General features: G+C 38.8%; 1 long non-coding RNA gene across 1 annotated transcript in view; it reads left to right on the top strand.

Moving 5' to 3' along the window:
- Positions 1-26255, top strand: part of LOC132496325 (uncharacterized) — a 111874-nt gene that overhangs the window by 42170 nt on the left and 43449 nt on the right. Inside the window, exon 2 of the long non-coding RNA XR_009533394.1 lies at positions 6946-7057. This is a non-coding gene — a long non-coding RNA (uncharacterized LOC132496325). The remainder of the gene's footprint in view (positions 1-6945; positions 7058-26255) is intronic.

The following is a 26255-nucleotide window of genomic DNA, read 5'->3' as shown; positions in this document are numbered from 1 at the left end:
TTATTATTATTATTATTATTTTTTTTTTCTTTTTGCTGTATGCGGGCCTCTCACTGTTGTGGCCTCTCCCGTTGCGGAGCACAGGCTCCGGATGCGCAGGCCCAGCGGCCATGGCTCACGGGCCCAGCCGCTCCGCGGCATATGGGATCCTCCCAGACCAGGGCACGAACCCGTATCCCCTGCATCGGCAGGCGGACTCTTAACCACTGCGCCACCAGGGAGGCCCCAGGATTATTATTTTTTTAATCAGGAAGGTGGGTAAAGAATTAACCAAACCATTCTCATTCTCTAAGGACAAACCTGACCTTGGATGAACTTTCTACTTAATTTCTCTGAATCCCGATAAAGGGGAAAGTCAGCCATGTTACTAGGCAACACTGCTTATGGTAAAAATGATCTTTATTTGGTAAATATATTTGGACTGGGAGGAACTATGCATGAACTCTAAATTCTTGGTTAGAAGCAGTAGCTTTGAGCTTCCCTGGGGCACTTTTCAGAGATGGGTATGAACTTCATGGGGACCCTGGAAGCTGTGGCTGGGATCGTTATTTGAGGTATTGGTTTCTATTTGGGACATAAGGCTTCTAAGCCAGTGTGACTCTGCACTTACCCTGTGATTCTCATTTCCTTGCACCTGAGCTGTCATCTGAATGCCCAAGAGAATAGCTCCTGGTTGGCCATGTGGACTCTTAGGTGGACTGTTTCCGTGAGGAGGAATACCTGAAACTGCTTTGCTGGCATGCTGTGTTTTCTTCTTATGCTTTCTGAGTAGATGGCTGCTACGTGTGGCCTTTGGTAAGTGAGTAGCTCAGAATGTGTAGAGAGAAGTCCCACATGGGCAGTGCACAGTGCATCCAAGCAAAATACAGAAGTAAGTGTTTACTGGGGCTGATCTGAGTTTATTACTCTCACTTATAACCTTCAATTTCTAGTTTTCACCCATTGGAAAACTCATATTCACATTGACTACAAATTAATATTATAAATTTGAACTTATAATAATAAATATATAGAATATACTATTTTAATTTTTTATGTATTAGGTTTGTTTTTTGTTTGCCAACTCAGAAATGGTTCTGCTACTAAAAAAAGTTTGATAACTAATGTTTTAGACCTGTATGATCCAATGGGTAGGTATTTGCCCTTCTAATATAGCTTTTAAAATTAAATAAATTGCTAGGGAGGTTCAACCAAGAACCTATTTGAGTATTCAAACTGGTTAACTGGGCTTAAACAGAGACTAGAGGACTGTTTTGTTTCTTTGTGGAGTCTTCTGTATCTTTTAGATAACAGAGAATTTAATTCTGGGCGTTTGTGGCTTCTCAGTGTACTTTTCTCTTTTTTTAAAAATGTATTCTGGAACTTATAAGCAGGTCAACATTAGATATATCTTTCCTGTTTTAAACATTTTGCAACTTTCCTTGCTTCTGCAAACACTTAAAGCAACTTACAAATTTCAGGCCAAAAGTAAAGTAACTTGATATAAAAATAAAACCAATCTCACCTGAAAGAAGTTGAAGGATTAAGTATTCCCATCCGTCAATGTTGAGAGATTTGGACAATATATTTGATTTCACATCTTCTAGTTGCTCAAGTAAGAAAAAGAAACACAGAATTCTATCATTTTCATGTACTGACAACCGGAAGCATACAAACATCTGCAGAAACCAAACATTTCCTGGAACTAACTCGAGCAGAAATTTATCACGTGAATCATTGTTTAAAGAACCTTGTGAAAAATATCTTCAACCACAGTTATGTGGAAGACCCAGGGGTGCAGCTCACGTGGACTGGGCTCTCCAGAGTCTGAGGAGGCCGCAGGAGCCAGGGCTGGGAGGTGCGTGCGCCACAGGGCTGGGGGCGGTGGCTTTGGGAGCGCGGAATCCAGCACCTCTGCCGTGGGGAAACGCCATTAAGGAAGGGGCTTCAGAAATCTCGATCGTCAATAGCACCCTTCTGTGGTTTGTTTCTCTAAATATTTGGTGTCGTCAGCGTGGTTTTTGTATCAGTGCTGATTTTATTCTGTTCGTCCTCAAGTTCTCAGACAAATGCTTTCAGTGGAGATGTTTTATTCTGTAGATTAATGTGACGTTTTTAAGCTTTGAAGGACGCAAGCAACATTTCTTATGGAATTTCAAGAGCTGGGCTTGTATTTTTGACCATTCAGAAGTCTAGTTCACTTCAGAGTGAAGGTCAACAAGGGAATCTTTTTTTTTTCTTTTTTCCTCAAGGAGCATCTGCTCATTAATATAAGTTTTCATAACAGAGTAATTTGTGACTTCGCAACTTATGTGACATGGAAGAAACAGCTTTTGTCTGAAATATGTAAGGGCCAGATATAACAAACTATTCATCTTTTCCATGAAAAACTTCAGTATCGTCATCATAGTGCAATTTCTTTAAAGAATGCTTGTATCCCTTGGATCTGCTAGGGTGAATTAACTGAAAAAAATTTTAAAACACTTAAGCCTGTCCTGTAGGTTATAAGGTGACCTTTACATGTTTACCAGATACAATAGTTTTAATATAGATGTTGATTATTAGCTGCTCATTTTGGTAAAAACTGACCAATGCTTCTTAAGTGTGAGTCACAAGTGTCTGGCACATAAGAAGATGTGGTACTGGGCTTTAGGAAGGCGTCTTGGGGGGGTTTGAAGTCTGGTGATATATACCTATCATACAAGGCTATTATAAGGATTACATATGATAATGTGGATAAAATGCCTGGTACATAGTAAGTACTTAATAAATGTTAGTTCATCATCCTCTCATGTTATTGATGATGGCCATACGTTAAAGTTCTTCCAGAATTTTTATGCTGGATCATAATAAATATATATTTTTAGGCATGTTGGGATCTATCCTGATTTTAGCAGGGTTGTTTTATATTGATACGTAAGAAAAGCACTAATAACGTGTTGAAAATGTATAGTCTCTCATTAAATTATAGAGTGACGATAATTTAAAAAATAATGCAAATGGTTTTGAATTTCTTGGTGGAATGAGACAAGGTTTAACAGTGTTCGAGAGTAGAATAATTGTTTCAGAATTCAACTTGCTCTAGTTTTATCTGTGAAATATAATTTATCACATAAAGATACTGCATTGATAAAATATTCTTACATAGAGTCCAGTAAGAACCAAGAGGAGGTTGGAGTCTGGGGATTGGAAATGGAAGTGTGTGCAGGCTGATACAGCCTGTAGGAGTCATAGAACTCTCGGAAGACAGGCTTACTCATGAAAAGGACCTTGGAAACATTTGGCTATTGGCTGAGCAATACCTTTGAGAGAGTTAAAGCATTAATAGATATACCCCAGAAGTTGAAAGAAGAACTCTGTATAAAGAAAGCAGCCAGAGCTGGGCTCTCAGTCACTGTTCTTCCTGCCATCCAGTCTAAGCCCCTGCATGGCTATGAGGTCCCCCTACAGACGGTGCAGCAAATAACATAACAGTGAGAGCTCCAGAGCAACGGTCAAGACAGTGCTCACACAATGCAGAGCATTAATAAGTAAGCATATACCTTCCCGGAGGAGGGAGCGGCTGGGTAGTTGCAGTGTAAGTTGAGACCCAGATGTCATATTTTAAGATGTTCTGCTTAAGTTTTAAAGTTATTAACATTCATATAATATAGGAAACTAAAATTTCAGTGGGAAATACAACATATCAATGATGAAATTATATTAAGACTTTGTGTGCAAGTTACTGTGCAAAATTTAATTGTAACTGCATGGTCCATGCTCTCCAAAAGCTTGCTGTTAAGAGCAGTAGAGTCTGGAGATTTAGTTAAATTGCTTATCCATGATATTGTTTTCACCCATTTTTTATTCAGTAAGTATATATTGGAGACCTGTTAGGTGCCAGGCATTTTCATGCCACCGGAAGGATACAGTATTGAACAAAACAAACAATTTTCCCCTTAAGAAGCTTAAATTCTACAGGCGGAAGAGAAAAAAAGAAAAATGATTTTTATTCTGATGAGAAGGGAAACAGTTGGTGGGTTTCGGGGAGTGGCATGATCTGATTTTTTTTTATTATTATTATTCTATATGACTCTGGCCTTTTGTTTTGAGAATAGTATGCAGTGAGGCAAGGAAAGAATCCACTGGGGGACTATTGCAATAATCTAGATAGGGATGGTGGAGGCTTAGATGGCAGTAGTGGTGGTGGAAGTAGGGAGAAGTAGGCAGAATTTAGATATATTTTTAAGATAGAGCCAGTGGGATTCGCTGATGGATTGGTTACAGGGTGTTAGGGAAAGAGAAAAGTCAGGGATGACTTGGAGGGTTGAATTGTCATTTACTAACATGGGGGATCCTGTAGGAGCATCAGCCTTAGGGGGGAACATCAGGAATTTGTCATGAGGTGATGTTAAGTGTGAGATGTCTGTTAGACATCTGGGAGTGATGTCAAGCAGGCAGCTGAAAATATGAGCCTTGAGTTCAGGGAAGAGGTTTAGGCTCTTGTAGGTGGTGTTTAAAGTGATGAGACCCATTGGGACGACCAAGGGGAGGGTGTATAGATAGAAAAGAAGACAGAGAACTGAGAGCCCTGGGTCACTCTAACATCAAGACGCTGAGATAATGAGAAGTCTAAGGAGGAATGGCCAGTGAAGGAGGAGGAGAGGCAGCAGTGTGGTGTCCTGTCCTGGAAACCAAGCAAGAAAGTGTTTAAAAAAAGAGAGGATCCTCTCTCTGGGGATAGCAAATGGTACCTGCCTCAAAGGTGGCTGTGATGAACTGTTTAAATGGATGAGAGAATTCATTAAAGTGCCTGCCTCAGTACCTGGCTACTGGGTGGTTCAAGGTGGAGGTCACTGGTGACTTAACAAGAGCAGTTTCAGGGAAGCGGTGGGGATAAAAGCCTGGTTGGAATGGGTTCAAATAAGAATGGGAGGAAAGAATTGGAGATATAGTCAGCTCTTCTGAGTATTCCTGTGAAATTGCATTAGAGAAATGGGGAATTTATTCATGGGAATGTGGGGTCAGGAGAAAGGTGTGTGTGTGTGTGTCTGTCCGTCTCTTTCTTTTAGGTTGGGAGAAAGTACAGACTGTTAAATGCTGATGAGAATAATCCTGTATAGGGGGAGAGCTTGATGATGCAGTTAGATTTAAGATAATGAGTTTTTTTGATCATAAGTAACAGGTTGGTGGAAATAACTAGATTGTCCTTTGTCTCTTCTCTTCTCAGTCTTTCATTCATTCATTTATCAAATATTTACTGAAGGTTCACAAGGTGCCAAGGATCAAGCCAGGGGCTGGGTAACAAACAGTGATTAAGGGGTGAATCAAACAAACAATCTATACACTCTCTGGTGGAGTTTTTACTGTCTGGTGGAGATAGGCTTCCTAAAAACACACAAATAAATAAATACAGATTTCAATGAATGCTTCGTAGGAGAAGTATGGAATACTTTTGAGAGAGAGAGAATGCCTTGGTGTACTTTAAATTGGGTGGCATTAGAAGGCCTCTCAGATAGGAAAGATGGTCCTAGAAGAAAAGATGGACTGAAAAGAAAAGCATTCCAAGCAGAGGGAACAGAGCATGCAGAGACCTGGAGCAGGGGAGAACTTTGTGCTTTGGAGGATTTGAGAGGTCATCAGTATGGCCTGAGAGGTAGGAAGGGACCAGGTTGTGCAGGACTTTGGAGGCCTTCTAAGATTTGGGATTATATCCTAATAGCAATGGGAAGCTGTTGAAAAGTTTTTAGGTGGGAAGTGACATGATAAGTTTGCATTGGTGGAAAAAACTACCTGTGCTGCACTGTCATGGTGAATGGATTGGAGGCGGCAAGAGTGGGAAAAAAGAACTGCAATTTAGGCAAAAGGAGAGTTATCTGTAAAACAGTGAGACTGAGATATTTACAGTTTTCTTATAAAAAAATAGAATTGAGAATATCCTCTACTTAGCAGAATTTGCTTTGAGCTTACCAGGTTTCTCAGCACCTGCGAAGAGAGCATTTTCTTGTTAAAAATAATATCAACACAGAAGAGGCAGATGAAGATGTCAGTGATTTGAGATTGCTTAACATAAAATGAAACTTTAAAAAAGATTGCAGTAACTTGGTGAAAAATTTCAAATAATAAACTTTTTTTTCCGGAAAAAATACCAGTGACACAATATTAGAGACAGACTCTTTAAGAAAATGGATTAAAGTACTAAATATACACCAAGAATACTTAATCTACTTATGATATTTTAAGTGTTCATATAATATAAAGAAACCTTAAATTTTTTCCTTTAATGTAGCGGATGTACATTATTTTTATTTTTTTTTTAGAAAAAAACCCTGTATAATAAAAACAGTTTATTGTTTAATAAATAAATATTTCAAAAGTTCTCCTTGGGCTTCCCTGGTGGCGCAGTGGTTGAGAGTCCACCTGCTGATGCAGGGGGCACGGGTTCGTGCCCTGGTCTGGGAAGATCCCACATGCCGCAGAGCGGGCTGGGCCCGTGAGCCATGGCCGCTGAGCCTGCGCGTCCGGAGCCTGTGCTCCGCAACGGGAGAGGCCACAACAGTGAGAGGCCCGTGTACCGCAAAAAAAAAAAAAAAAAAGTTACCCTTTTCACTTTGAAAAGTATCTTAGTTTTTTGATAAATTATGTGATTAGAGATAGAGGATCTCTCCAGTTGAAGGGTCAGACTGGTAAAAAAGCCATCAAGTTATAGTACAGGATGCATATTTTATTGCGCTAATTTAGACTTCCTCCCAAAGAGATTTCTTAAAACAGAAGGGCAGTTGTAATACCAAGTATTGCTATATCAGGTCACCCACAACTCCAGGGTCATGAATTAACTTCTTGTGAGCTCTCACTTAAAAAAAAAAAAAGAAAAGAAACGAAGAAACAGAAGTTACTCCCTATCTAGACAAGCCACTCCTGAGAGTTCTATCTTGGTTGTAACTGGAGTTTTCTTTCTCACACTGGCATTTTATTTATGCTTTTCAGGGTGAAAAGAGTTGGGATATTTTATCATCTGGAGTTTCTCTGCCTCGCTGATGATCTAAGCTCAAACCTGCCAGTTTATGGGAGATGATAGAAAACACCCTCTAACATCTGAGTAAGTAGATGCTGTGGTGTGTTTTGATTTATTGCTTAAAAAAAAAAAGGAAAATTTTATGACTTTAAAGTTTTAAGTTATCAGGTACTTTAATTGGGTTCTTTAAATTTTCTTGTTGAATAGTGATGTCAATTATTATAATTCCAATAAGTGAATGTTTTTAAATAATGGGATTCTGGAAGAAATTAATCCCCTGATGATAAAAAAAAAAGTTAATGAAAACATTTTCCATTAGCTTTTAAGGAACATATTGAGGACCTAAATGTATATATTAAAAATTTAAGAGCACTCTCCTTAGTGCCTTATTTCGCTTTTATATTAAGAATGCAAAAATATTGGTAAGACAACTGTTATGAATTTTTTAAATGCAACTCTATGTATATAAAAATTGTATTTTAATACGGAATGTATTTTGGCTAACTTGAAATAAATACTGGTTTGTTTCTTGGAAGTAGAATTTTAAAAGTTCTGTTTGAAAATAAAGATTTTTTTTCCTTCTAATATAGATAAGATTACAAAATTTCTCTGGATTTTGACTTTGTTTCTTAATTAAAGAGACTGAGAAAGAAGGGCATTCATTCTTTCTAATTAAAACTTCTGAGTGAAGTTTAAAGAGTTGAGCCAGTCATTTTGATATAAACTGTTTTTCAGTATGAAAGCTACTAGTTCTCTTGTTATATCCATTGAATCTGTTTTGACAAAACTAGGAAACTATGAGGCTGTACCAGGGCCTTTTTTGGAATGCTGAGGTGAATACAATTAATAAATATACAAGATGCTTCCCACTACAATGGGGTTATTTAATTTTGGTCTGTATCTGAGCTGTTCAGTATAGTAGCCAGTAGTAGCTATTGACATTTGAAATGTGGCTGGTCCCAGTTGAGATGTGCTGTGCATAAAATACACACATTTCAAGACTTAGTATGAAAAAAAGGCTATTTTATTAATAATTTTTGTATGAATCATGTTGAAATTATAATATTTTGGATATATTGAGTGAAACAAAATATTATTAAAATTAATTTCACTTGTTTTCTTTTACTTTTTTTTTTTTTCATGTGGCTGCTAGATAATTGTAAATTACTTGTGGCTTACATTATACTTCCAGTGAACAGAACTGGCCTGTTGTATATGATCAATATGCTTAGTCATCCATTACTCAGCATTCTGTAAGCCTTGACCCTTCTGGGCTGTGTATGGATCAATTAATATAAATCTATATTGTTTTAAGAATATGATTCTTTGATTCATCAAATATTTACTGAGTACCTGCTATGTGCCAGACAGTCTTCTAGGTACTGGTGTTACAGTAGTGAACAAAATAAACAAAACTTCCTGCCTTCATGGAGTTAACATTCCATTAGTGAAACTAGACTAAAAACATAAATAAGTAAAATATATAATCTATTTGAAGGCAGTAAGTGCTTTGGAGAAAATGCAAGGGAGGGGTTCAATTCTAAATAGATGGTTCAGGGAAGGCCTCACTGAATAGGTGTTATTTGAGCAAAGAAATGAAGAAGGTGAGAGAAAGAGCCCTATAGATATTTGGGGGAAGAATGTTCTAGGCAGAGGGAATAGCAGGAGTGTGCCTGGCTTGTTTGAATTGTAGGAGGCGAGGTGATTGATTGGAGGGAAGTGAGTGATGGGGAGAGAAGATGAAAGGTAATGAATGGTAACATCATGTGAGCACTGCTTATTGTCTATGCAGACACAGAGGTATACCTCTAGGGAACCAGGCCAGAAAACAAATAGGAATTTTAAAAACAAAGCAAAGGTATCAGAGGCTACACTTCATGGGGGGAAGACAGATTCTACAGTTTAAGTTCAAGCTACTTACTAAAAGAACCATCGGGCCTCCCTGGTGGCGCAAGTGGTTGAGAGTCCGCCTGCCGATGCAGGGGATACGGGTTCGTGCCCCGGTCTGGGAGGATCCCATATGCCGCGGAGCGGCTGGGCCCGTGGGCCATGGCCGCTGAGCCTGCGCGTCCGGAGCCTGCGCGTCCGGAGCCTGTGCTCCGCAACGGGGGAGGCCACAGCAGTGAGAGGCCCGCATACCGCAAAAAAAAAAAAAAAAAAAAATAAAAAAAAAATAAAAGAACCATCAACCCTTAGAAAACTGAGATCTGTCAACTGATGACTGGATGAATAAAATGCAGTATATCCATGTAATGGAATACTATTGGGCAGTAAAAATGAATGAAGTACTGATGCATACTGGAACATGCATGAACCTTGAAAACATGAAAAGTGAAAGAAGACAGTCACAAAAGGTCACATATTGTATGATTACATTTATATGAAATGGCAGGAATATACAAGTCCATTCATACAGCATCCAAAAAACCAAAATACTTTGGAATAAATTTAATAAGAGAACTGTAAGTCCTACATACTGAAAACTACAAAATTTTGTTGAGAGAAATTAAAGTATCCCTAAATAAGTGGGAATAAATGGAAGATTCTGTATTGATGATGTGGCAGTTTTCTCCAAATTGATCTGGAGGTTCAACAAAGTCATTGCCAAAGTCTCAGACAGGACTTTTGTAGAAATGTATTTATAGAAATTGGCAAACAGATTCTAAAATTTATATGGAAATGCAGAAGATCTAGAATAGTCAAAGTAACTTCAAAAAAGAAGGAAGTTGGGGAAAAAAGAAGAAAGTTGGAGGACTTATATTACCTGTTTTCAAAACTTATCATAAAGCTATAATAATAAGAACAGTGTAGTATTTGCATATGGATAAACATATAGATCAGTGGAACAAAATATCTAGAAATAGATACATATGTGGTCAGTTGCTTAGTACAAAGGTACTAAGGTAATCCTATAGGGACAGCATAGTCCTTTCAATAAGCAGCGCTGCAACAGTTGGATTTCCATGTGAAATAAAATGTACCTTGACATTTACCTTACAGTATACACAAAAATAACTTAAAATGGATCATAGACCAACATGTAAAGAAGCAAACATAGCAGAAAGTCTTGTGTCCTGGGTTAGACAAAGATTTAGTCAATAGGATATAAAAAGCATGAAGAATAAAAAAAATGATAAATTGAACTTCATCAGAATTAAAGTTTTACTTTTCAGAAGATACCATTCTTAAGAAAATGAAAAGTCAAGCCACATACTAGGAGAAAATATTTATAAAACATATGTCTGTTAATGGATTTGTATGTAGAAAAAAAATAAAGAACTCTTAAAATTCAGTCATAAGACAGCAATCCGATTTAAATATGTACAAAAGATTTGAAGAGTCATTTCACAAAAAAAGATATATGAATGGCAAATAAACACAAGAAGAGAGTTTCAACATCATTAGTCATTAGGGAAATGCAAATTAAAGCCATAATGATATATTGCTGCACACCCACTATAATGGCTAAAATTAAAAAGACTAACAATCCATGTGTTGGCAAGGATGTGGAGAAACCAGAATCCTCACCCATTGCTGATTGGAATATAAAATGGTACAGATATGTTGGAAAGCAGTTTGGCAGTTTCTTAAAAAGTTCAACATACACTTAACAAATTATCTAGCAATTCCATTCCTATAAATATATTGTCAGGAGAAATAATAGCATATGTCCATACAAAGACTTGTATACAGTGTTCATAGAAGCTTTATTTGTGATTGCCAAAAACTGGAAATAATGTAAGTATCCATCAGCAGATGAATATATAAATCCATACACTGGAATGCTGTTCAACAATGAAAAGGATTGGACTATTCATATATACAATGGCATGGATGAATCTCAGAATAATTATGCAGTATGAAAAAAAGCCAGATTCCCCCCACCCCCAAGTGCCATACAGTCTGATTCCATTTAATTGAAATTCTAGAAAATGCAGACTAATCTGTAGTGACAGAGAGCAGATCCATGGTTGCCTGAGGATGGCTCAGGAGAGGAGGGAGAGAAGGATTCCAAAGGAAGCGGCACAATGAAACACTGGGGTGATGTATATATGTGTTATCTTGATTATGCATAGTAGCTTCATGGGTGTATACATACATCAGAATTCATCAAATTGTATACTTAAATATGTGCAGTTTATTGTGTATCAGTTACACCTCAATAAGGTTGTAAAAAAATTATGTCCATTCAGAAACCAAGCATATGTTCATAGCAGCTTATTCACAGTAGACAAAAACTGGAAACAATCCAAATCCATCAGCTGGTGAATGGATAAAAAAAATGTGTGATATCCACACAATGGAATATTATTCAGTCATGAAAAAGAATGAACTCCTAATTCATGCTACGTAGTACAACATGGATGAACCTCAAAAATATTATGCCGGTTGAAAGAAGCCAGTTAGGACTGAATGTTGTATAATGCTATTTATATGAAATTTTAAGAAAAGGCAAAATCATAGATTAGATTAGTGATTGCCTGGGGCCAGAGGTGGAAGCAGAGTTTGGCTGTAAACAGGTAGGAGGGAGCTGTTGGGATGATGGAAGTATTCTTATTGACAGTCGTGTGGCTGTTTATGTATAAACTTACTGAAACTCTTCTGATTGTACCATTAAAATGGATGACTTTCATGGCATATAAATTATACCTCAATAAAGCCATTAAAAATAGGTGGCCACTCAAAATTTTAAATCCTCTTTAAGAGGACCGTTCAAGAAATGGGACGGTATTGCTGATTTCATTGTACTCTATTGCTTTGGAATACTTTGGTGAGACCTATTGAATTAATTTCTATGTCAGATGTTCTTTGAATTCTAATTGTGAAACAGAAATCATTATTAGTTGTCTTTCCCAGAATTTAGTGAACAGTAACAGCTGCATTTCCCTTGCATGTGAACATTGATTTAGAATGATTGGCTTTATGTGTAACAACTATTAACACCCCCCCGCCTCCGGCCAGAAGAAATGGTAGTTTCTTAGATTGATACTCTATTCGTGCACAGTAGTTCAAACGTGTAGGTTATCCTCCACCTCTCAGTTCTTCACAAAGGAAACTGATGACAGCTTAACACCTTTGCATTTTGTAGATGCAGAGAAGCACATCCTTCTAGGTGCCCACCCACCTGTCGCCAACACCATATATGTGGAGACAGCAAGTAATCTGGACATAAGGTCCTTGGGAATGGAAGGTAGAGTGCAACCGAGAGAGCTCCCCTGGAGCACTTTCCAGCTGGGTCTGGCCCTGTTCTGCACCAGAGTACGAATCAAGATCTCTGGGGAGACTGAATTTTTACTTCCTTAGATAAAATCAGAAAATGACCTAATTTTAATGAAAAAATTAACAACTCTAGAACATCTTGCCTGTGATTCTGCCTAAGTTTATTAAAATAGAAAAAATTTATTCTGGAAACAACCCAATTCTTTACCTGAAATTCATTCAGCCATTTTCCCAAATAAAGTACCAGTTATTTAACTAAATTTTTCTTTTTCTTTTTTTTCCTCCCCCCCCTCCAAAACAAATCCTTTATTCGACAAAGATTTATGGAACACTCATCTTTGTCAAGCACACCAAAGATAAGACATACCTACAAGGATAAAAGAAGCATGGAATTGAGGGTGGGGGCCTGATGATATGTAACCTGCCTCCTTGGAGGGAGGGGCGTTCAGAGAGAGGTTGGGGAAGCTTTGGAGCAGGGAATGTAGAAAGCGGAGATTTGGAGGATGAACAGGACTTGGCTGTTAGCCAGGTTGTCGGGTGTTGGGGGAGGAGTTGCGAGGACCTTAAAGCTGTGGCATTGGGTTTAAAGAAGAGAGAATAGGGTCAAGAGATGCAATGAGCCTGAGTGACATGACTTTGTGACTGGCAGAATTTGAAGAATGTAGGAGAAAAAGACATCAAGGATTAGTTCAACTTTGCCCTTGGCCATCTCAACAAGTGGTGATACCATTCACACCAGGTGAGAATACAAGACACCCAGGAGGTTTATGTGTTTTGATTGTTGCTTTGGGAAACCAATAATTCACTCTAGAGGTTTTATCAGAGGAGTGCAACTATTTGCATACACCTGACCGAACTTTAAAGATGCCCCTCTGTGACCCCTCATCCACTGGGGGAACACACGTGGAGCATTAGGGAGGAAAGTGAAAACTGACGTGGTCTTGGGGGTGTCTGTGTTTGTTCATTATCTCGGGCTGTAGTGGGTCTCATGTTTACAGGTAAAATCACTGTTGAAAACTTCAGGGCAATTACAGAGTGGAATAATGTTTGGACATGAAAACCTATCACGTTTAAGAATTTAGTAATTCCTTTTTATTACTTTTATCTACTTGACCTCTTGTCTCCACATTTTTATCATATATAAAGTACATTCTTTATACTTCTTTGGTACAAAGAAGATTAAAAGGGTAAATTTTAGAAAAGACTGCTCCATCCTTTATATGTATTAGCTCATTTAACTTTTAAAATAACCCTGTAAAGGAGGTACTTTTAATCCTATTAATTCTTGATAAAGATTAATAATAAAAGTATTTTGAAATCATCGGGTTTAAAATTTTTTGATATGCCTAAACACAAAGCATAAATTCTTATTCATATCCATTGACATTAGCATGTGAATGAGGATGACAAATTATTATTTTGGAAATTCTAATCATTTCTACTTTGTCCTTTTGAAAGAAGTACACTGGTAACAAATAGATCCATGATACACAAAATAATACTCTATACTTTTTGAGAATATTGAAAACTAATTTGGAAAATAACTCCGCTTCCTTCTGAAAATTTTTGCCCACTCTGCACTTTCCTGTCTTTTTTAATGATCATGAATATATTACATTAAGCCAAAGATACTATGTAAACGGTTGCTTTGAAACTACATAAAACAGAAGTTAAAATTAGGTTTTACTTACTGCTTCCAACTTACCTTTTAATAATATGTGGTCAGATCCTGCTTTAAATGTACTCTTGGTCGAGGTACCTTGAGGAAGTAAGTTGCTGGACCTCAGTTAGGCTGTTTCCTTGTCTATAAAAACACAGGCAATGAGGTACATGCTCCAGTGCTCTGAAACAGAAATAACTTGGGCATGAGTGCCAGTGTAAGCAGGCAGTTTTCTTTTGTGCCACAAGAGGGCGTGCCTACGTTGTTGCTAACCAGAGCTGAGGCCTGAATTTCTTTGCAAGATGTGGCTGAAAAGTTAGGGACACGTAGATTGCCCGGGAAAATGTGAAAGAAAAAGATTATTTTGACAGTGTCAAGGGAAAGAGGTACTCGAAATATCAAGTGATGTAAAGGGAAGGATTGTGAATAGGATCCCTTTAAGATGTGAAAACTTTCGTGACATAGATCATTACAGATTTCCATTGCCAGTCAACAACCTTTTTTCTTTTTTTGCCTACATCTGAGAAGTTTTATTTATTTATTTTGTTTTCCTCCTTCTTTGCAAATGTGTTTATAAATCGGTTATATCAAACAAATATAGAACCCAAAGTTTAGTTTCTTAGTAGTGGTCTTGAGTGATTAATGTTGGTTAAAGATAAGTTGGATTGTTTGTTCTCAGTGCCTTGGATATGTACAAAATCTGTTTGCCCCAAATTAGCAAAATTTGAGTATTTTCATCCTGCCTCCCTCCATGCACTTTTTTCCCTTTGTTTGAGTTTCTGAGTCCTTTGATGTTTTGCTGTCATACATAGCTCAGAAAGTTGGGTGGGGGACAAGGAAGAACATTGTTCTGTGAACCAACCCTAGGGACGTGGAACTAATTTCAATATACAGTGAAATCTTTACAATTGACAAGATCAGAGCTATACAAATACAGTGACACTGGCAGTTGTGGAATTATTCTGTTCTGTGGAATTTAGGGAAATCATTTCATCTCATCTATGTGACTGTTTCATGTGAATGTGTTCTTTGATTTAAATTATCCAGGCAATCCCTTTATTTTGCTAGTATTTTTTATTATAAGTACAAAAATCATGAGCGTGTTGTGTTTTACATAACTGTAATTATACTTTTAACACTTTTTGTATTGGAAAATGTTCTGAATTTAGAAAGAATGATCCATAGGCATCTCCTTTTACTCTGAATCCTACTTTTAGAAGTTTTCTCTGGGTTGTTCCTGGTAATAAACACTATCCAAGTTTAGAGTCAGACTGCCCAGGTTCAAATTATCGCACTACTGTGTTTGAAATGTGACAAAAGCAAAGTTAGTCTAATAATTTCTCTCTCATTTGAATCTGATAGTTTCTTGAGCAGGAGAAAGAGAAGTGGAAATACTGTAGAAAATGATGCACTTTATCTGTGTGGCAGCAAATTTCAAACGATCTTCCTGGTACACTCTAAGGAGTTAAAAACATGTTAAATACTTTGAGATTGCAACATTTTAAAGAGAAAGAATGTAAAAGAAAAAAGAACTCTGTAGCTCTGTTTTCTTTGCTTTCACCATGAAATGTGATCTTGTTTCAAAATGTGGGAACACCCCGTGATAAACTCTTGTCCACATGAATGTCATCTGTCTTCTTTATTTTGGTAAAAAGAAGGTAGAGAACAGCTGATAGAGGGGCAAGCTGTTCCTTTAAAGTTACTTTTCAAAATTATGGAATATTTCAAGCATATAAAGAAAGCATAAGGAATAGTATATAATTAAGTGTTATGTAATTAGTAAAACACTGTGTATGTTCTTCCTAAGCCTGTCTCCTTTTCTACCTTACAGAGGTAACTACCCTGAATTTGGTGTTTATCATTCTCTTGAATGTTTTTATGCTTCTATTACATATGGATGTATTCCTAAACATAGATAGAATTGTGGTACCTGTTTTTTTTTTTTTTACGCTCTTAACAAATTTCTTAAGTGTTCAGTACATTATTAACTGTAACTACTGTGTTGTCCAGCAGAGAACTTTTTCATCTTGCACAGCTGAAACTATACACACTAAAACAGCAACTCCCATTTCCCCTGACAACCATCATCCTACTTTGAACTTCTATGAGTTTGCATACCTTAGGTACCACATACAAATGGAAATCATGCAGTATTTGTCTTTCTGTGACTGGCTTATTTCACTTAGCATAATGTCCTCAACGTCCATCCATGTTGTCCCACATGACAGGATGTCCTTCTTTTTTAGGGTTGATTAATATTTTATTACACATTTTCTTTATCCCTTCATCCATCAATGGACATTTAGGTTGTTTTCACCTGTTAGCTGTAGTAAATATGGGAGTGCAAATATCTCTTTGAGATCCTGATTTCAGTTGTTTTGGATAAATATCCAGATGTGGAATTGCTGGATCATATGGTAGTTCTATTTTTAATATTTTAAGGAACCTCCATACTGTTTTCCATACCAGCTGCTCCATTTTACATTCCCAGCAACAGTGCACGAGGGTTCCAATTTCTTCACATCCTTACCAACACTTGCTTTTTTGGGGGAGGTGTGTGTGTGTGTGTGTGTGTTTAATAATAGCTATTCTGACAGGTGTAAGGTGACATCTCATTGTGCATTTGCATTTCCCTGAAGATTAGTGATGTTGAGCATCTTTTCATATGCCTGTTGGTCATGTGTATGTCTTCTTTGGGGAAAAGCCTATTCAAGTCCTTTGCACATTTTTAATCATTTAACTTATTTATTTATCTATTTGTGTATCTGTTTATTTATGCTACTGAGTTGTAGCAGTCCTTAAATATCATGGATATTAACCCTTTATCAGATATGTTGTCTGTAAATATTTTCCCTCATACTGTAGGCACTCCTTTTCACTCTGTTAGATTGTTTGCTGTACAAAAGCTTTTTAGTTTAATGTACAGATATTTGTCTATTTTTGGTTTTGTTGCAAGACCAGTGTCATGAAGCTTTTCCCCTGTGTTTTCTCCTAGGAGTTTTACAGTTTTGGGTCTTAATGTTTAAGTCTAATCCATTTTGAGTCGACTTTTGTATATAGCATAAGATAAGGGTCCAATTTCATTCTTTTGCATGTGGATATCCAGTTTTCCCAACATCATTTATTGAAGAGATTGTCTTTTCCCTTTTGTGTATTCTTGGCACCCTTATTGAAGATCTGCTGACCTATATGCGTGGATTTATTTCTGGGTTCTTCTGTTCCATTGGTCAACGTGTCTGTCTTTATGCCAGTACCAGTTTGAGAAGAATTAGCTTTAATACTTCTTTAACTATTTGATAGAATTCACCAGTGACCATTGATCCTGTGCTTTTCTTTGTTGGGAAGTTTTTGACTACTGATTCAGCCTCCTTAACACTATTCAGATTTGGTCTTCTTCATGATTTGGTCTTGGTGGGTTGTAGGTTTCTTGGAATTTTTCTGTTTCTTCTGTGTTATCCAGTTTGTTGATATATAATTATTCATTGCGGTCTCTTACAATCCTTTTTGTTTCTGTGGTATCAGTTGTTACGTTTCCTCTTTCATTTCTGATTTTATTTATTTGAGTTTTCTTTTTTTCTTAGTCTAGCTAAATGTTTTGTCAGTTTTGCTGATTATTTTCAAAAAACCAACTCTTTCGTTAATTTTTTCCTATTGTTTTTCTACTCTCTATTTTGTTTATTTCTGTTCTAATCTTTCTTATTCCTTCCTTCTGCCAACTTTGGGCTTAGTTTGTTCTTGTTTTTCTAGTTCCCTGAGGTATAAGTTTCGCTTGTTTATATGGGATCTTTCTTCTTTTCTAATGTAGGTGTTTACCACTATAAACTTCCCTCTTAGTATTGATTTTATTATATCCCATAAATTTCATTGTGTTTTCCTTTTTGTCTCAAGATATTTCTAATTTCCCCTTTGATCTCTTCTGTGACCTCTTGGTTGTTCAAGACTGTGTTAATCTCCACATGCTTGGTGGATTTTCCAGTTTTTCTTCTGCTATTGATTCCTAGATTTGTTCCACTGTGGTCAGAACAAATACTTGGTATGATTTCAGTCTTCTTAAATTTGTGTGGTACATGTTTTCAAACAAGATATAAATTGTATCTGTTGAAAGGAGAGTTCCAAGGAAAGCAGACTCTGAGAAGGAGATTAACAGGCAGGAGGTTTATTAAGGAGATTTTAGGATTAACACCTGTGAGAGAGAAGGACGTGGGATTGGGCAGAGAGAGAGAAATTAGGCTGCAGTGCAGTCACAAGAAAGGCCTCAGCCGATGCCAGAGGGAGCACTGGAGGTGGGACAGCCCTTCAGAATTGTCCTAAGTTGGGGCAAGGAGCCAAGCATTCATAGCCTCGCTGTGGCCAGTTACCTGGCATAGGCTGCCCCCGGAGAGGGGACCTTACTTTGACAAGGTGACTCTTTTCAGCTGAGGGCTGTCAGCCTGCAGCACTCCCAGTAGCTGGGGGAATAAGCCCTTCATCCATAAAGGGAGACCTAAGCAGCACATCTCAGCATCCATCACTTAGTACATATCATGTGCATCATCAGAGCTTTTGCCTTTTTGGTCCAATATTATGTTTCTGAGATTTACTCATGCTAATATCTATAGCTGTAATCACTCATTTAATTTGTTTGTATCTCCTGAGTGCATGTCCTTAGTTCATCTGGGGTATATAACCGGAAAATTCCTGGTCTTAGAATGTGCATCACTTCAAACTGAGTAACTGTAATGAAACTGCCCTCTACAGTGCTTGTACCTTGCTCCGTATCCTCACAAACACTTGGCATTGTCACATTTTAATTTTGTCATTTGATGGGTATAAAATGGTATCTCACTGTGGTTTTAATAAAAATTTTCTTGATTACTAGTGAGATTGAGAATGTAGCTACTTGAGTGTCTTCAGTGAAGTGTGTATGCCAGTCATGTGCCCCCTTTTCCTATTGGTTTCCTTTTCTTATTAATTTAAACAATCTTTATATATTTTTCTTACCCCTTCTTTGCTGTCTGTATGTGTACAGTTATCTTCTCTTGGTTTAGGGCTTGATCATTCACTTTTTAAATATGCTTTTTCTTGAATAGGAGTTTCCTTTTATGCAGTCAAATTTAATCAGTCCTTTTCGCATTGTTTCTTTGTGTCTTATTTGAAAAATTCTTCCTTAGGCTGAGGTCATATAAAAATATTCTCCTCTGTTTTCTACTAAAAGTTTTAAAGTTTTGCTTTTCACAGGTTCACCTGCAATCCATCTAAAATGGAGTTGTGTGTATACTGTGAGGTGTAGTTAACTCATTTTATTTTCCCATGGACAGCCAGTTTTCCCAGCAGCATTTATCAGTGGTGCATCTTTTCTCTACTGACGTGCAGTGCCATCTTGCCATGTCAAGTTTCCATCTATATAGGTCTTTTTTGTTTTATTGGGGTTTTTTTCTTGCTTCACTTCTACACTTTCTTTATGATACCTTTATTTCTTTATTGTATCTTACTGTCTGGTAAGGTAAATCCTCCCTTCTCCTTGTTCTTCTTTAAAATTGTCCCTACTTTTTGCCTTTTGTCTGACATGCATTTTAGACCTACAAGAAGAATCTTCCTTGGATTGAATTCATGCATTGACTTTATAGATTAATTTGAGGAGTCTTGATATCTTTGCAGAATAGATGTTTCCTGTCAATGTCATCTTTAATATCTATATCTAGGTATTTGTACTGCACACATAATTTTTATACCTTACCTTTTTACTAAATACTGACATTTTTCATGTTAATAAATACATTTCTTAATCAACAGTTTAAGGTCTACGTAACCATCCATTTATTTGATCATGCCCCTGTTGACAGTTAGGTTAGCACAGTTCACAGTGATTATTCTTTTTTTTTTTTTTTTTTTTTGCGGTACGCGGGCCTCTCACTGTTGTGGCCTCTCCCGTTGCAGAGCACAGGCTCCGGACGCGCAGGCTCAGCGGCCATGGCTCACGGGCCCAGCCGCTCTGCGGCATGTGGGATCTTCCCGGACCGGGGCACGAACCCGTGTCCCCTGCATCGGCAGGCAGACTTTCAACCACTGCACCACCAGGGAAGCCCTGATTATTCTTGAACTTACATCTTTTCCATCAATAAATTATGTATAAATATTCACCTGTGTTTTATTCTCGTAATGCCAGGCTGTTATATAATTAAACATTTATCTGGAATAGATTCAGATGTAAGATGTGAGAAAAACATCTAACTTACCCCATGGGGTTGGCCGTATTCACATACTTTGTCCTTTTGGTCTGACTTTGCCTTTTTTGTTTCACTGTCAAGGAACCATCAGCAGTGCCCATACTGCGATAGACGTTTGAGTAAATGAACCAATTTTTAATATTTGTTGTATTTTCGGGCATGTTACTCTTCCATGGGTCCGTCTGTTGATTCCAGATACATACCACACTGTCTTAACTACGAGAGCTGTTAGAGCACCCTTCTTCATCAGCAGCAGCACTGTTATTATTTTTTAGATTTGTCTGGGATATTTCTACATCGTTTCTCTTTCAGATAAACTTTAAATAGTTGGTCACTTTCCCTCTAGAACTGTTAGGATTTTGATTGACAGTGTGTTAGTTTTCTGAAAAAAATTTAGTCATTTGTATTTTAATTTTCTGGCCTAACGAGTACTGCATATTCATCCAGCTTATGAATTCTGGAACTTTTTGGTTAGAGAAGATAAATCCCCAGATTTCTTTTTCGATTAAAATTCAAGGCAATGAAGGAAATCCATCGCAGCAAACGGAGTCGTGCCACGTGTTTATTCTGTAGACAAGTGTCTTTCTACATTGAGCAGCACTTCAGGGGCTTCACCTCCCCCCTGCAGAACATGGCTCACACGGTACCATGTGCCCTGGCTGGACAGATTCTTGAAGCTAGAGTTGTGTGCTCCTTGGCCAGAAAAGTCTTTTAATGGTCTTCCTCCTACAAATCTTTAAGGGAATTCTGTGCCTCCCCTTCTCTGATTTACCTTTTTTATGGTAAGGAAATAGGACACAGAGCCTGTAGGGTATGGGAGGGAAGGCTGCATATCTGTTTTTCACACCTGCTTGGATTCTGGCAGTGGCACTTGCTAAGTGAAGGCTAGAGGCTGGTTTGTCGTGTGTTTTCACAGAGCACTGGTGGCTCCAGGCCAACCCACTTAGCCTTTGTCTTTTTTTCTTGCATAAAATTGCCTATTTTTCACTTCACATGGGGGTGTTAGGCACTCGGAGATGTCTGTTCCTGTTTCACATGCGCACCATCTGTGGTCCCTGGCATCTTAGGTTCCCAGATTGGCCGAAGTCGGTCAGCATACAGAGTGGCCGGGGTCCTAGCCTGTGTCTGTCCCTGTTGGTGCAAGCCAGTGCTGCAGCACCCACCTGAAGCACCAGGCATTGGTGCCGTGGACGGAGTTTTTAAAAGTTTGAATAAACTATTTATTTAGAATACTTTTAGAAAAGTTGCAAAGATAGTACGGAGAGTTCCCATATGTCCCCCACCCAGTTACCCCAGTTGATAACTCTTACCTTATCATATTTGTCACAATTAAGGAACAAACATTGGTACATTCGTATTAACTAATTAAAATCCACATGTTCTTCAGACTTCACTAGTTTTTCCGTAATACCCTTATTCTGTTCCAGGATCCACCCAGGATATCATATTACATCCTGTCATCATGTCTTCTTAAGTTCCTGTTGTCTGTGACAGTTTCTTAGATTTTCCTTGTTTTTGATGGCGTCAGTTTTGAGGAATACTGGTAAGATGTTCTGTAGAATGTTCCTCAGTTCAGATATCTCTCCTGTTTTTCTGATTATTAGCCTGGGGTTGTGGGGTTTTAAGAGGAAGACCACAGAGGTGAAGTGACATTCTTATCATGTTGTGTGCAGGGAACATGCCATCATCATGACTTATCCCTGATGTTGCTGACCTTGGTCACCTGGCCAGGGTAGTGTTTGCAAGGTTCCTCCACTGTAAACGTATTCTCCCCGCCCCACCCCTTAGCATACTCTACTCTTTGGAAGCAAGTCAGTAAGCAGAGTGTAGTCCCAATTTAAGAGACTTGTTAATTGTCCTATGTGTCTGGACCCTGTTATATTTAAACCATGCCTATTATTTCTCGTACTATTTTTTGTACTTTGTGTTTAAAGCCTTAAGAATAAATAAAAACTGCCTAGGCCTAAAAGGGACTTGAAGTAGTTAGTAACTATGTTTCTCCTAGTCTTTGTATATTTGCTTTATTGGTTTTATTTAAAAACCTTCACATTCTGTGTGCCACATCCTTGTACCACGTGGGCTACTCTGTTCAAACCTTAGGAATTCACATTACAGATTGCTTGTTATGTTGTTTGTGGGGTGAAATTCTCAATTAATTTGATTTTTTTTGTCTGATTAGTTTTTTGAACTCAACTCAAATGACTTTACATTTTCACTTCAAGTCCATTTCTAAAGAAGAATGAAAGAAGAAGAATATTTTATTGTTTTGGCATATAATAGGAACGTTCTTGAAATGATATATGTAAAAATTGTTTCTGTTCATCAGATCATCATTGTATGTGCTCTTAAGGAACCTGCTATTTCAAAAAAAACCCTGTAATAAGTTTGTGATGCCAAAAATGACTGACTTTGCAAATCCACATTTGCAGACACTTCATTTCATCCATAGGTGTGCACGTTTCATTAAGGTGGACTGGTTAATGTGTGTTTTCAGAACATTAGAACTTCATGTTCCTTCTTCTTACGATTGTGAACTTACTTAAGAAACTGTTTTTAGTGTGTCAGAGGATTTTGTCTATAAGTCCATCTTAGAATCCAGTATTAGAAGAGAAAGTTCAAAAAGTACATTTTAAGGGGACTTTTGTTCACTTCATGGTCAACTCAGTATGACAACTCAAAAACAGAATAATGTTTTTAATCAACGGCAGGGGAAGTCCTTTCCCTGGCCCCTCAATTCTACTTTCAGTCAGTCAAAAGAGTCTTAGATTCATGTGGGGAATTCCCACGTGTTCTATAATAGGTCTCTTTAGAAGCTTTCATATATGTGTGGAATGGAGGACAGTACTGCATACGTTTCCTATCTGTTGTGTGAGTGCTGTTCAGCGTACTGGTACTGTGTTTTAATATTACTCATTCTTTTTTCTAAGTATAGATGTGCAAGAATGAGAAAGGCTGAGCTTTATAAAATGAAATAGAAAAAGTTAATTTGTTCTCAGGTCGGTTAAAGGCCCGTTAAATGTAAGATCTTTGGACATATGCTGGCTCTTTTTTCTGCAGTAAGTAAAGAAAACTCTACAGAGCTTTGGAGACAGGAGGCCCCGTCAGCTGCCTCTCGCTGCACGAACCGGCCCCTCTCTGGTTAGCTGCAGGCTCTCCTGTCCTTCATGCTCAGAGTCAGGCAGAGTTTTACTGCTCAGATCTGGCAGGTATGTGTCCTGCACTTACCGTCAGGTCAGATTCCTAAGGACTAGAAGTGCTCTTCAAAAAGGTATTAAATGTTGAGCCATTTTGGGGAAACTATACCAGGTTGAAGATCCATGACATACCATAGGTAATTGGTATACTCCGAAGAAGGCAGTCAGAGAACGTGCGTGTGGACCACCTGTACTGTACTGCACTTTCCCGAGCTGCGTGGGCGAAGCTGTGGCTTCTGGGGGGGACAGGGTTATGTTTACACTCCCGTTGACTCCATTACCTTGTCCCGCCAGGGACACGTGAGAACCCCAGCAGCAAACAGGAGGCGGCCGTCCACTCCACCACTCTGCACGCGCACTTGCAAAAACAACTTAGTACCGAATGGAAGTTGTCTTCAATGAGAGGAAATCTCATAACTGGCACACAGGAGGCAGGGTGCCTGGGCGTCCTCTGCCTCGTCCTCCATGCCATGCCCGGGCCTCGGTGGGGTTTGTTGTTGGGGAAAGAGATACGGAGTACTGGGGGAGGTGGGCATGGAACAGAGGCTGTCTTTCCCTTAAAGCATTTACAAGTCCTCCCAGCCCCATCCAAAAGCCAGCCAGCAGTAAAAAACAACAACAACAACAACAACAAAAGTTTCTCCTGAGTTTCCCTGGTGCTTCCGCAGGTCTTTATATCTCAAAACCCTACTTAACATATTTTCACGAAAAACTAAATTTTGGTGTTCCTATGCCAGGAAGATTCCATCTGTGAGGGTACCTTGAAACTGTTACCCATCTTCTATTGCCCTCCCTTTTTATTTTGCTTCTCCTCTAAGATCCCCTGTGGTTTTCCTCTGGTTGCAAAACTTCAGGGAATTGTGCATCTGAACCACCTCCTGCTGAGCTGTCTGTGCTCTCCAGTGGACTTGGGACAGTCCTTAAGGTCCTTACTTGCCTGCTCTGAGCAGGTCTGCTGGAGAGCACTGCATGGGCTGCCTTGTGGAGTCCAGCCCCCCTCAGTCCAGAACCACACTGCATCTCAGGGGCGATTTTGAAGCTGCACAGTGGATACCTCTTGCAGTAAAATTTTTTTTTCAGCTTCATCTCTCTCCTACATTCATTCATTCAACAAACATTTATTACGTGCTCATTTTGAACCAGGCTCTGTGATAAGGTGAGAGAGAACAGAAATAAAAAGGCCCAGCACTGTCTTCAGTAAGCTTCCAGTCTAGGGAGATAAATAGAGTGCAGTGTGGTAACAGCTCTGATATAGAAGCGCCTGGGAAGGCCAGGCACTCATGGCAGATGGTTCTGGAGAAACGGATAGATGACCTAGGTTTGGGAGGCTGCAAGATAGGGGAGAAGACGGGGGTTATGGTAAAGGAAGGAGAGTGAGAGCCAGGGGATATGTAGGCTCTGGAGGTGCTCCCGGGGGAGGTTGCTGCCTATTCAAAGGCCTATACAGTCTAGAGACTGAGGAACATGCTGGAAACTGCAGGGTCTTAGGACCTGCTTGAGGTTAGTGTTTGTTAAAGAAAACTTCTCAGTTGAGTTATGAGCACGTGCCAGCGTTTATATTACAGTTGTGCAACGCAAGGGAAGAGGCCCATGGTAGGTGTATTCAGAGAGTCACTCTTGGTAGGAAGAATGATTAAATCATCATTGAAAAGTATGTCTGGTTATAAATCCTTAGACTCTGTTAGTTGACAGTCAACTGGGTGGGTGGTAGTGAGTTCCCTAGGACAAAGCTTAATCTTCTTAAAGTTCATTAGAAAGTTGCATAGAAAAAAGCATTTTATCTGGAATGCTGTTGATATCTTTTCACTAGGATGTTGTGAATTTTACAGTAGGCAATTTGGTTCTGTTCCAGACCAGGTTTGGGGCAGTTTTTCTTTTATAGGTTCAAGGTCACAGTGGAATGCACTCGAGTTTTCAGGGATTTGCTGGTGAAGAGCTTTGTAACCTAAGCTGAGGAGAGTTTGGGTTTTTCTCCTGAGGGCAATAGGGAGTCACTGAGGGAATCTTGGACCCCCCCATCAGTGTGGGGAGGGGATTAGCTGCAGTGTGAGGCTGTAGCAGCAGGGGTGGAAGTTAGTAGAATATTTTAACTATCCAGGGGAACAATGAGAGCTCTGAGTTCAGTCTGTCTCCTCCTTTGCCCCCCTCCTCCCCAGCCCCTCCACCTGGAGCAGCTCTGAGGCAGAAGCATAGCTGCGGGGTGGAGGTGGGAATTAGCAGTTGCTTTTCCTGCAGAAGAGTCGATTTTAACTTTTTAAATTTAAATGAAAAATTTTCTTACCACAATAAAAGAAAAGATGGTTATGTTAGGATGAAGGTGAAAAGATTTTAGAGGAAGAGCTCAGGGAGGAGAGTCGAGACCCTTCCAGTGGGCGGTGGGCCCCCTCTGCCTCCAGCCCTGGGCCTGGTCCCCCACCCTCTCCTTCCAGGCATGGTCCATCTCTGTCCTGAGACACCAGAAGCAGTGTCAGAACCCAGGGTATCAGCTGCATTTGGCCTCGGCCTTGAGGCTGTCCTCAGCATTTCTGCCCTAATATGCTGTAATTACATAAGGTTCTGTCCTTCCTCAGAAATCTGCAGGCTGAACCTACTACTTCGGGCTGCTTCTGTGCATCTGCTGTGGTTAAAATAGAACCTTCAGAAGTGCCCTTGCCCCAGGTTGCATACCTGTTGGCATGGGACGATCTGCGCTGTGTTTTCTTGTCACTCTTTAACGATGTCATGGTGTCATTCTGTGCACAGGTGTAGCTAGGTTACAAGAATTCTCAGGGAACCTGAACTTGGGCTAGGTCTCAGTGGTTTGTGGGGTCGTACCCCTGTAACCGGATTCTTCTTTGGCAGGTGTCTCTGTGGTTTTACTGTTCCAGTGTTTTCTCTGTTCTCTCATTATAATGTTTAATCACTGTTTTGTTAACATACTGCCATAAAAATAACCCTCCATAACTACTTGCTATAAATTGTACGGGCATATTTGAGAATACACACTTCTCTTCTAAACTTGA

Source organism: Mesoplodon densirostris, chromosome 9 (assembly GCF_025265405.1).
Source record: "Mesoplodon densirostris isolate mMesDen1 chromosome 9, mMesDen1 primary haplotype, whole genome shotgun sequence".
Classification (NCBI taxonomy): Eukaryota; Metazoa; Chordata; class Mammalia; order Artiodactyla; family Ziphiidae; genus Mesoplodon; species Mesoplodon densirostris.
The sequence above is the reverse complement of the archived record's forward strand: the minus strand, read 5'-3'. Positions and strand labels throughout refer to the sequence as shown.